Below are 13,014 nucleotides of genomic sequence, written 5' to 3' on the forward strand. Positions count from 1 at the left end.
CATAAAAGACATCAGTCTTGCCGCCATAGGCGCCAGGCTCATTATGGGAGTGCTTGGGTGCACTTACCTGATGCAGACCATGCTGCAGGATCCCGGCCTCCTTGAGGCCTGAAAGGAACTACTTTACCTGTGGGACTAATTTACCATCCGGGCGTGGTCAGGAAAGGACACATACCTGATTGGAGGAAGGATACATACCTGGAACTTCTTCCAAGGCTATTTAAACCCCACCCGAACAGCCACACGTGCTTCGCGTTGTTCTGCATCTAGCAGCTGGACGCTCACCGTGTCTGCTCCTGCATCCTGACTTCTGCCACGCCTGCCAGAATCCTGGATCACCTGCAAAGGAAGAGAAGAAGAGAACAGAAGGAAAATTCCTTACCTGCTAAATCCGCATCCCGGAGACATCTCGCCGACAATCCTGAAAAGGAAGACTTTTATTTAAAAGCTCACCGCGTCGATCGCTGCAGCGCCGCATTCCACTCACCTTTACAGGGCGCTTCCATGTTCAGCAGCGATCATCCGGATTCGCAGTCACGCCCCAGCGCCTAGGGAGAAAAAGACAAGAACAAAAGGTGAGAGAGAGAAGGGAATAAGGAAAGCTAAATCTCCATGTTAACACTTACCTGTTGATTCATTCCCTCTTCATTTCGGGTCCGCGCCACATCCTGGCATTTCCGGACCCCGGCCCCTAAAAGGGAAAAAAAGACATCAGCGTTAATGAGCGAATGAAAAGACATTACCAAAAAACGCTCATTAAAGACTTACCTGATTTCTACAAGGATTTCACCTCTCATCTCGGGTCGGTGCCTGTTCCCCAGCATTCCGTACCTCGGCCCCTATGGGGAAAAAGACACTAGCATTAGTACATTAATGCATGGACACAAGGGGAACCTCTTATCAAAAAACTTACCTGGAAGCCAAGCAAGTTTGGTTCTCACCAATCCGAAAATCCAGTGAAGTAACTGGATAACAACGCGCTCCTGCATCAGAAGCAGGATGGAGAGCTCTTCCTTCCAGACCCTGAGGTGAGACGCTACGGGGAATCACAGAAGGGTTTCAAGGTGGGTGAGAGGGGAAAGTGGGAGGCCGATTGCATTACCCCGCAGACAGTTAATCCCCTATTTTCGCCTACAGAAGGATACTTCTGAGACCCAGACAAGCCAGATTTTGGGGCCCGGTCCAGTGCGTCTTCCGAACCCTGCGCATCACCTTAGAAGAGGTCACAGCAGCGCGAACCAGGCAAGCGCCTCCGTGGGAGTCAGGTGAGCGTTACAGTCAAGCCGTCGTCAGGCCCATATGAAAAGAACTTCTATCTCTGGGTAAGTAGCTGCGATTGCATGCAGAATTGCAAATCTACCTTGCACGTGTGAGGAAAACAAAAATAACCTTATGTTATATATATATAGTTTGCCCCAACATGGTTTAATGGTCTTCTATGTTCCCAGTGCTCTCTGAGAGCTCTGAGAGACCATTGTTTTGCCTTTTGCTCAACTGCATTCTGATATTTGTAATCTCCCAGTCAAGATGCTGGGGGGTCGTGGTGGTGGGGGGTGAAATGCCACAACTGTACACTTTTTGTCTAACATAGTTCTATAAGTGTTTAAATATTTGAATGACACTATGGTATGTGTTCTTTTCAAGTTGTCTTTATAAAGCAGAGTATTGTTGAAAGACAGACATGGGGTGAGGAGGGAAAATGATGAGAGGGCAAGTAAGCCATGGGTATTTGCCCAGTATGTGGCAAGAGAGGTTGCAATCCTGGACGCTGGTGCAGTTATTCTCCTATGATTGTGGCTGCTTTTTGGGGCACAAGTAAAGGACCCATGTATTGGGATTTTATTTTCCAAGGAATATTTCACTAAAGATTGCAGGGTATAAAATGTGAGCACCTTTTATAATTTATCAGCTTATTTATTGGAACATTTACTCTCTCAAGCAATTTTTCTGGTGTTCATTACTTTTTTTGAAAGCCCAATGCTATTTTGTCTTGCTCACTTTCTTTTAAGGGGAAGGTCAATTGAGCTGCATTTGTATATTTAAATTTAACACATATGCTCACTTACTTTGCGTATATTCATGGGTGTCAGCTTTTGATTTTTGCTAAGGGGGCAAATGTACCTGGGCAGATTTATTTATTTATTAAGAATTCTTGGAACATCGCGCCATATGCCCGTGGGCCTCAGGGCGCACACACGTAAACAACAAGACAAACAAGAAGCACAAATAGCATTAAAAAACGATATGAAGAGAAGAGCCGGAGACAAAACTCAGAATCCAGATGGGAAAGCTCATAGTGTAGCTACAGGCCTAGTCAGGTGGCAAGTTGAAGAGTAGCGTTTTTAGCTCTTTCTTAAACTTGGCTTGTGTCTAAGAGGCAGAGGATTCCAAAGGTTGGGACCTTGTACATTGAAGCTGCGCCCACCAGCCTTCACAGACCTGAATCTGGGTTGGACCATTTTAAGGAGGTTTTGGGATCTGAGAGAGCTGGAGGGATCATGAAATTGCAGGTGGATGGTAAGATACTGGGGTGCCGTGTTCATCACACATTTGTGTGTTGAAGTTAGAAATGTATGCCTAATTCTAAGTTTTACTGGTAGCCAGTGTAAACCCCGCCTGCAGTGATGTGGATACGCCTGGTAAGACCCACGACTGCCAGCACTGCACCGTTGTGCAAAACCTGGAGAGTGGTTATAGTGGAATGCGGGCAGCCGTTAAGCAGACTGTTACAATAGTCCAGTCGTGTGTTAATGAGAACTGAGGCAAGGGTGGCTAAATTCTCATAAGAAAGAAAGGAGCGGATGTTGCAAAAAAGCTTCGTATTCATCCCACAGAAGGATCTACTGAGGGACACATGATGGGTCATGGACAATTCAGCGTCCAGTACCACCCCTAGAGTTTTAACCTTCTTAGCCACTGGAATCAATGTGCCCAGAAGTAAAACATGCCTATACTCTTCAGAGAGTGACTTCAACTTAAAGCCAGAGGCTACAATTAAGAGCTCTGTTTTACTGGCATTCAAAGCCAGGGAATTGGCTGCCATCCACAAGTGAATGGACTCATAAATGATGTTGAGTTTAGCTGTGTCCTCAACATATGAGCCAGAGTGTTTTACAATCCTCTGGGTATCAACTGCATAGTTTGCCAACTGGACACCCAGGCTGACCAACAGTATCAGGAACAGCATCAAGTAAACATTAAACAATGTCAGTGAAATACTTGACCCGCGTGGAACACCACAGGTAACAGGAGTGGTTTCGGAAAAAACATCCCGCACATTCACCCTTGAGTTCCTGGGGCCCAAAAAAGAAGAGATCCCACTAGCGGCTTTTGTAAAACACCCTGGGCCTCATTACGACCCAGGCGGTAAGTTACCGCCTGGGCCGTGACTTTACCACCATGGCGTAAACTACATTCCGACCTTGGCGGGGCGGTAAGTCCCCAATCCCCATTTACCCTTCCCCATTCCCATTTTTGCCCCATAGGGCATAATGGGAGTGGGGAAGGCGTTAATTACGCCACCGTAAATTACGGTGGCGTAACTAACTCCATGGTCCCTTAGCGCCATGGATTTTAACACCTGCTAAAAGCAGGTGTTAAGTCCGCCATGGCGCTAAGGGACCTCGTACTCAGGCGGTAAGGGTCGGTGCTGTTTACGCCGCCGTAAAACCCTTACCGCCTGGGTCGTAATGAGGCCCCCTGACTTTAATCTATCCTCGAGTAAAGCGTGATCAACAAGATCACAATCTGAGGATAAATCCAGCAGCATGAGAACCGAAAGTTGCCCTTGGTCCATATTCTGAAGCAGATTAGTCTGCAGGTCGAGCATAGCCATTTCTGTACCATAGCCAGAAATGGCATATTGGTAATAGGACGATCATTTTGCAAGACAAAAGGATCCAAGGACTCCTTTTTTAGGAGAAGAGTAACCCATGCCTCCTTCAGAAAAAGTCAAACGCTGCATTCCGCAAATTAATATTTGATAAACTTGGTGACCCAAGGGCCAAGAATGTCCTTACATATTATGAAGAGGCTGGATCGATAAGCGTCACTCTGACACATGGTTGGTTTCATCTCTGAGATGGTTTTTGATGTGAGAAGACCTTATTATAGAAAACATCATGAATTGCTTGACACCACTCATTGTCTTTTAATGGTGCAGAGGAAGGCAGGGATTTATTCTTAAACTCACACAAAATAGAAAACAGTTCTTTTGAACATGACTTTGCATTCTGGATCCTATAATTATATATGTCAGATATGTTATTCTTACAGCCTATCTATTTTTCCCTTTTGCATGCTGCTTAACTGCGGTTAGTTAGCAAAGTATCACAACAGTCACTAAGAAACTGGCCATAAATCAAGCTGCTTAACCAAAGTGTGTGATTCTTGGCAAATCATTTTATTTCACTGTACAATGAATAAACAAAATTGTGATCGCTCAAAGCCTGCCATCTTTTATGCATAACAAACACCACCGTCAAAACAGGTCAAAATCAGTCTGTGATTGATGAATGTCTTTGAGCGATGGGTTGCAAGTGTTTTAAAATATGCAGTGGGCCCGACCATGGCCAAAGGCCATAGATAGTGCTCTGGATTTGTTTTACAATGGGCAGTTGGAAAGTGGTGTGGAACAAATCTATTCAATAACAAAAGCCCCGAAATTCAATGACACAACTTTAGTTAACAATCAGTTAAGGTAAGAAACGTATCGCAAAAACCCCTGAAATTCAATGCATTGGGAAACTCAGGACTCAGCGCATTCCTGGTGCAAAACCAAAGAGCACATATGCATTATAAGAAAAGGGATGCACTATGCCATACAAAATGACAAAATTTGGGATATAGTATTATAGTGATGATCAGTGGGGAACTCACTGGGCCGATGGCTATGTGCAGTGGTCTGGTAGTGTTCTAAATTGAACATTGGCCATGGCCGAAGGCTATGGCTAGTGGTCTGGTAGTGTTCTAAAATGGATAGACACTGGCCATGGCCAAAAGCCATGGCTAGTGGTCTGGAAGTGATTTAAAAAATAAAGTGGACAAGTGAGGTCTGGTAGTGTTCTAAAATATACACTGGCCACAGTGGTGTGGTATAACAAAACCTTTCAATTTCAAGGAAAAAAACTTTAGTTGCAGGGATGCTAAGGTGAGAACTCAACGCAACAAAAAACCCTGAAATTCAGCTAAAACCACCTTAACTTCAAGCCCACTGTTGCGCAGCCTGTGACCACAATGATGAGATTGCAGTTTACAGTGGCCCCGTATTGTGTTAAAATATACAGGGGGCATCGCCAAACGTTGTTGCCACTGACCATGGCCGGTTAATGTTGTTATGTAATCAGTGATTCCATCATTGATATCATAGATGATGTAATTAGTGATGTCATTCATGATGACATCAGGACTGTCAACTGTGATGTCATCATTGTGGTCATATTGTGGTTACATCATCAATACCATCATGTGTGACTTCACTGATCACATCACTGGCACCATCACTAATAACGTCATATATGACAACATTGGTTATTTATCTGATGACATCAGACATAGGATCACTATAGGTACTGTAAGGAACTCATGATGGCAACAGTAAAGACAGACACAAGTGATCACAGTTCAAGGGTGTTTATTAAAATGCAAAGGTAGGTTGGAAAAACGCCTAATCTAAACCTAAATCTAAGATGGGAGCAAGCTTCGACCATCAAACAAAATATAAGGCAGCCCTTGTGGCGTCTTGTCAAATGAAAGAGCCTATACTAAGACAAACCTATTGCCAATACTTTACGCTAAATACATAATTAAGTGTGGGATAATGTTCATAAGAAAGAAGGAAGTGCTCACTAATAATAAGTCAGGATGTAGTAGCAGGGTCTCCTTTCCCACATTTTAAGTAAGCACGGGACAAGGTAGGATTCTGGTGCACAGCACACGCTCAAGCTTTCCCAGCACCAGCTAACAATTCTGTTCTCAGCAATCAGGGCCTTCGGTGGTTAAGTCTCTTTTCTATAAAATGTCTCTTGCTGCTGTGTAACTGATGTATTCAAAATAACAAACACTTTTGTCAACACACTGTATTAAGGGTCTATAGACTTTGCCCCCTCTTCATCGGCATCCCTCATTCGAGTTTTACTCTTGCCAATCTTGTCAATCGTACCTTTTCTTATTTAACTCTTACAATGCAGGATTCACTTCCCTTAGCTTCACAATCATCTGTCGGTCAAAGTCTTTCAACTGTACAGAGGATTTTACAAGACCCCTATATGACCACTTTGACCCCTTTTTCGCCTTTTCCAAGACCATCTGGTAATGGTAGTTTCTACAATCTGGTAATCGCCCAGCCTTTTCTAAGTGAGCACCCACGTGGCGCTAGACTTCTCTGTTGCTGTTTTTCCCCATTTTGATATCAACAGTTCTTTGTAACTTTGTATTGTTCAATTATCCATTTGCTACTTTTGTTCAACCCCTCGTCTCACCTGCTGTGATGAACTGCTCAGCTTTTCTTCTCTCTGGAGTCAAGGTTGGTACCATGGAGACAAGTGTCTCTCCCCGGCTTGGTTATCAACGGAGGAGGGTCCCGTGTACTGCTGACATCTGCTGCAACACACGCTGGCTATTGTTTGCGGTTTTACGATTCCTTATGCCAAGGCTTCATAGGCCTTGGTTGGAAAGGACAAGGTTGCTTCTGTCCTTGTCACCCTCTCGGTATGCGCCATCTTTCTCCTCCTCTTGGACTGCTGTGCTGAGTTAGTTCTCACGTCATGCGGTCTACCTTGCTCATATTGCGCTCTTGTGCTCCACCTTTTATCCCTGTCGGTAGGGAAATGGCAATCAGGTGTGTGTGGTTCTAGTCAATTGCCTGACTTTGCCGGACCCTGCTGTTGGGACATGTCAGGTAAATGGCTAGAGAATTAGTCTGTCATCCTTCGTAATATGCAGAAGTGTTTGCTTTCGGGAAAGGGGGGGTAAAGAGTTTGTGTATCCCATGTGGTAGGTTGGGGAAAAGTTGTCTGAAGAAGGGGGATACCACGTCTCACCCGTCAGTGTCCCACTTTCACACCCCGAGGATCCCCCACCAAGGTGATCCTCCCTCACTGGTCCACCCACAGGAACTGGATCCAATAGCGATGGCTGTGTCCTGACCACCTGGATGACAGACCCGCGGGCACTAGTCAGGGAGACAACTTTAGGTTTCACACATACCCTTCATCCATGTGATGTAGCCACATTTGTTGCACAGGGGAATTGGGAAAGACTATCTACATTTCCCTGGTCTTTTCCTTTTCAGTGTTCCGCAGTGGAACAATAGGGTTGTAGGTCTAGAAACCATTGCATGACCCGAGGCTTAGACTCTTTGCATTGTCTAATCCAAATTAGGGGTGAGTGATCACTAACGAGTGTACATTTTCATTCTAAGAGGTAGTATCTAAGGTGGATCATGGCCAATTTGATGGCCAGGGAACAGTTTGCAGCTGGTAAATAATATGTGTTGTTCCAATCCATCGTAAACCTGGGATAAGAGTGCTCCTAACCCTGTAAGGGAGTAATCCGTTTGTAAAATGAACTTTTTAGAAAAGTTGACTACCTTCAGGATTGGGTTCTGGCACAGAGCTTGTTTCAGGGTGTTGTTGCATATCTCATCCTCGTCTTTCCCATGACGTTTCTGGGGTTCGGCCTTCTTAAGTTTATCTGTGAATCAGTTTTTTTTTTATTGAAAAGTTGGGGATTAACCTACAGTAATATTCTATTAACCTGAGAAAAGCTCTACGATCTCTTTTGGCGTTAGGGGTTGGCGTATCTGAGAACAGCTTTTAGCATCTCGTGTTGGGGTTGTACATTCCCAATCCCTATGAAGAAGCCTAGGTGTTTTACGGCTGATTGGGCCAATCAACACTTTGCTGGGTTTGAAGCTTTTCTGAGGACTTTCTTGATGGTACAAAGTTGGAAGAGAAGGTCCTCTCAGGTTTTACTATAAATGACAATGTTGTCAATGTAAGCTCCACAGCAATCAGTTTAGGGTTGTAACATTTGATCCATGAGCCATTGGAAAATAGCTGGTGCACCGTGTAAGCCAAAAGGCAGGACTTTAGATTGAAATAGTCCTAGAGGAGTTGAGAACGCTGTTTTTTTGCTTATCTGGCCCATATAAAGGGACTTGCCATTACCCTTTGGTTAAATCTAGGGTAGATAGAAAGATGGCTGCTCCGAGTTTATCAATTAGATCATTGATGCGAGGCATGGGATATGCATTGAAGTCCAAGATGGCATTAACTTAACGGATGTCTATGCAGAATTTCCACGAACGGTCAGGTTTAGTGACCAATACGATAGGAGAGGACCAGGGCCTTGAAGATGGTTCATTAATATTGATCATTTTGTTAACTTCCTCAATCACTATCTGCTTACTGGCTTCAGGGAGTTGATACAGTTTTAAATTAACCACTTTACCTTTAGGTGTTCTAATATAGTGGTATGCGCCTTTCACTCTTCCTGGTCTTTCTGAGAATACATCGGAAAATTAGTCTACCATGTCTTTTAAATCTTCTTGTTTTTGGATAGCTAGATTGGGATGGATTAATATACATTTATCTAACTCTTCAGGAACCAGACAGGCTAGTTCTGTGACATGGGTGGCTGATGGGTTTTCTTTCCATTCTTTCAAGAGATTTACGTGATATAATTGGATTTTATGTTTTCTATCTGGTTGGTCTACTTTGTAAGTAGAGGTTCCCGTTCTCTCTACAATTTCATAAACTCCGTGTCACTTTGAGACAAGTTTGTTTACTGACGTGTGTAAGAGGACTAGTACTTTCTGTGCTATGGAGAATTATCTCAAATTATTTTTTTTTGTCATAAGTGGATTTTTGTTGGCTCTGCACCTTTTCCATATATGTACACACCAAGTCTCAGACCAATTTCATGAGGTCTCGCATTCTGGTGGCAGTTTGCGAGATGGGAATAGGAGCCACCTCTCGTTCTTCCCTGGTTTCCCAGAGCATGTCCAGGACATCTCTGGGCTCATTGCCGTAGAGCAGTTCGAAGGGGGAGAACCCAGTGGAAACTTGTGGAGTTTTCCTCACTGCAAATAGTGCCCATGGGATCATTTGATCCCAGTCTTTCCCGTCGTTGTCTACCAGTTTTCATAAAATCAATTTCAGGGTCTTATTGGATCTTTGTACCAAGCCATCAGTTTGGGGATGGCATACAGAAGTTCAGAGTGGTAATGTGGAGTAGCACTTTGACTTCAGACATAAGCTAACTCATAAAGTTTGAATTCCGGTTTGTTAATATTTCCTTGGGAAAACTGACTCTGGAGAAATATGATAGAAGATGTTTGAGGATCTGCTGTGTGGTATTATTTCGAATTGGGAAGGCCTCGGGATATCCAGCTGCATAATCCACAATCACAAGGACATATTTATTGCCTGATCAGGATGCCTTTAGAGAACCAATTATGTCCATGTCGATTCTTGAAAGGCGGATTTCAATGATTGATAATGGGTTATGAGGGGAAAGTAATAGGTTGTGTGTGCTGGTTTTTTGACAGATTTTGCATATCTGGATGAATGCTTTGATATCCACATTAATACCTGGCAGGGAAAACATCCCCCTAATATGCACTGGGGTTTTAGATTGTCCTTAATGCCCCCCAGTAAGGTGGGAATGCACAATCTCCAGTACAAACTTTCTGTGGCTCTTGGGTATTACCAATTGTGTTTTTACTAGACCTTCTGCAGATGCGTCTCTTCTATAAAGCAATCCATGTTTTAAGAAGAAAAAGGGGACTTCCCTTCTCTAAACCTTCTCCTTCTGGGATTGCTTGTAGAAAAGCTTCAGCAAAAGTTGGATCATTTCGCTGGTGAAGGCTTGTTCGGGATAGATGGTGGGTTCTTCTCCCTTTTTTCTCTTCGATATTAAGAGATTTATCAGCTTCATCAAAGCCTAAATAGCCTCTGTCTGTTTTATCTAGTTCACTTTATTTAAATGGAGGGAATAACACTCTTTCTAAAATTCCCTGGGCAATTTGATCTCTTCAATGTACCTCAAAAGGGATCTCACCATGATTCTGTAAGAGAACCTTCACATCTCCCCAGAAGTCGGGATCAATAACGCCTGCTAAAACGTCTATCCCAAACTTCCACACTACTCCAGATGTTGGGGCTAATCGTATCTGACACCCTGGATGGGGTATCAGGACCAAGTCTGTAGGAATCATTCCTCTTTTCCCAGGAGGGAGAATAGCTTCCCTGCTACTGCAAATATCAAACCCTATTGATTCCTTGGTGGTGATGAAAGGATTAGAGGCTCTCTGACTACTTTTTTGATACTGTAGGAATCCCTAATTTGTTTCAATTGAGTCACTTCCATCTCCTGACACCATATGTAAGGCACTCATGGTGGCAACAGTAAAGACAGACACCAGTGATCACAGTTCAAGGGTATTTATTAAACTGCAAAGGTAGGTTGGAAAAATGCCTAATCTAAACCTAAATCTAAGATGGGAGAAAGCTTCAACCGTCAAACAGAATATAAGGCAGTCCTTGTGGCGTCTTGTCAAATTAAAGAGCTTATACTAAGAAAAACTCACCCCTGCTGTAACTTGTACTTCCTTACCTGCATTCCTTATAACTCACACATGTACAGGGCTCCGCTGCTGTTTGGAGCATGGTCTGCAGTTGCTAAAAATCCTGTTTTTTTATCATGTTCCTCCTCTCTTCAGGGTGGCTGTAAAATTGTCTACATTGAAAGCAGTTGCTATGGCCTGCTAAACACTTTCCAGAACATCAAAAGATCCTTCTTCCAGCAATTATAGACATTGTTGCTGTTTCCTCACCACTTGGCTTTAAACAGAGAATACATTTCTCAAAACAAGCCTTGTTTGGATCCAAATTACCCACTAGATTCTGGCCCACCTCCTTCCCCTCCTGGTATAACCCATTGAGTTTCTTGCCCCTCGATGTTGAATTAATTGAAACCTCTGGATTATCAGACTCTCAAAAGTTAGGTTTTTGCCCTACCCAATGAATTCAATGTGTTATACACTCAGTTTTGCGCAATCTCTGTATGCCGGCATTTGGAACATCTGTTGGCAGAATTTGATGCCATCAACTACCTGCAGCTACTTTGAGGGAAAGGCAGGTATTCCAGACTCTCTGCTTGACTGGTTTAAATGTGTGTATGATCACACCCAATCAGTTGTTCTCCCACCCTTCTCCTTGGAGCCCATCCCTAATACCTGCAGGGCCTTCAGGAGTCATCCATGCACCCTCTAGTCTTCAGAATGTGTGCATTTAGTTTGTGATGACTTCTATCCACCCATTTGGTTGCATTTCTATTCATATGCAGACAACACCAAGATCCTCCCTCATATGGATGCGTTTTGTTATTAGTTGCCAACGTTTCAGCTTTTCCTTCTGCCACTCAGGGGTGTATGGGCAGTCACTGGCTTGAACTCAGTTCTGGCTAAATGGAGGTCCTGTTGGCTGTGGGCAGCAAGGAGCACTTTGATTCCACGTTTTGGGCTTCCGTCCTGGGTTTTGGTTCAGTTTCTAATGCCTGGGTAGAATAATCTTAGTTTAAATTGTACAGCCCTTTGCAAATCTCAGAGGACAAGGTCTGCATTGTCTCTAGACTGGTCAGCAAGAATGATGGGTACCACATTATTCTAGCCTAACTCATGAAACACATTTTGAGGCTCGCAGATCAGATCACACTGCCACCCTTCTCCCCCAGTTGCACTGAATTGGTGTGCAACAGCATATACTCATTACGATTGAGGGACTTTGATGAGGCTGGTTCTCACTTTCTCTTGAAGAAAGCACATCCCCACACCCCTTACTGTCCTCTTTGTTCCAGCTCATCTCTTTTGCTGATTGTGTGCTATGTAATACGTAAATTAAAGGGGGCCCTGCTGTCTCGGTTCTGGCCCCGATGTTAGGCGTACATAGTACCATAAGCTATCAGAGCCAACCCAAACATCTAGCATTCCACGGAACTATTGAAATATGTCTTTTGGCAGTCTAAACTCCTCCTTTCAGGGTGTGCTGGTTCTGTATCAGTGCCTAGAAACCTCTAGATGAGCAAGCAGTCTTTCGTCTCTGTCCTGTCCCTGGTCTCTGTTGCATGTATTCCACACCACCCACCGGTCAGTTGATCACTACCACCCTAGCCTGAGTACGGCACCTGACTCAGGATGTCCCCGTTGGCTTGCAAGTGTTTCTCGTTGAAACACCCTGCATGGTCAATTAATACATACAATACAAAATAAACACAATAACACCCCGCAATCGTAAAGAGTATGCAAACTTTCATAAAGGTTTCATTGTATCCTGACACTCTTTAAATAAAATCAGTGATATTAGAACTATGTTGTACGATGCCACAATAAAATGGTAACGTGAGCCGGTTTTAAAGTAGCAGAGTATGCACACGATCCAAAAAGCTGCTGTGCACTGTCTATGGTAGAGAACAGCCAAGTTTGATGGCTTTCAGTATTACAAAAATGTGGGCAGTAATAAAGTTCCGTCCACTGAACAATTGCTGCTTAATTATAAAATTCCACTTGCCGGCGAAAATGTACATTTTTTTCCCAGTGTTAAATGAGTAATCTCTTTCTCTGTGGAACGGGCCACCGTTTACAAGGTGAGGGAGGATCCGTGGATACGGGTAGTTGGGCCTCTGCCAGTGTGTTATATCATTTTCAAACATCCATCTGAATGAGAAAAACGTAACCCACCATTGGTTTCATTAATGCACACTATCGTTTGTCCCAAGCATTCAGTAAAGCAAATGAAATTAGGGCCATTTAGCAGGAATGCCAGTTCCCTTCCCTCCCTCCCTCATCACGAAAAGCAATTGCAAACATGGTTCAGAATAATATAGACCGACACGTTAACACAACATTAGGGCGCATTCTTTCGCCAGGGCCATAACTGTAGCTATTTATGCAAGTAGTTAAAAAAAAAGTATGTCCTTCCCATGCCCGCCCATTATTCAGATGTGCCATCTCCA

The 13,014-nt window shown here is 43.7% G+C and overlaps 1 protein-coding gene across 1 annotated transcript in view; it reads right to left on the reverse strand.

Annotated features, from left to right (window-relative positions):
- Window positions 1-13,014, reverse strand: part of GRIN3A (glutamate ionotropic receptor NMDA type subunit 3A) — a 1,167,194-nt gene that overhangs the window by 365,162 nt on the left and 789,018 nt on the right. The window lies entirely within an intron of this gene.

This window comes from Ambystoma mexicanum, chromosome 6q, assembly GCF_040938575.1.
Source record: "Ambystoma mexicanum isolate Mex_15411 chromosome 6q, UKY_AmexF1_1, whole genome shotgun sequence".
NCBI classification, from domain to species: Eukaryota; Metazoa; Chordata; class Amphibia; order Caudata; family Ambystomatidae; genus Ambystoma; species Ambystoma mexicanum.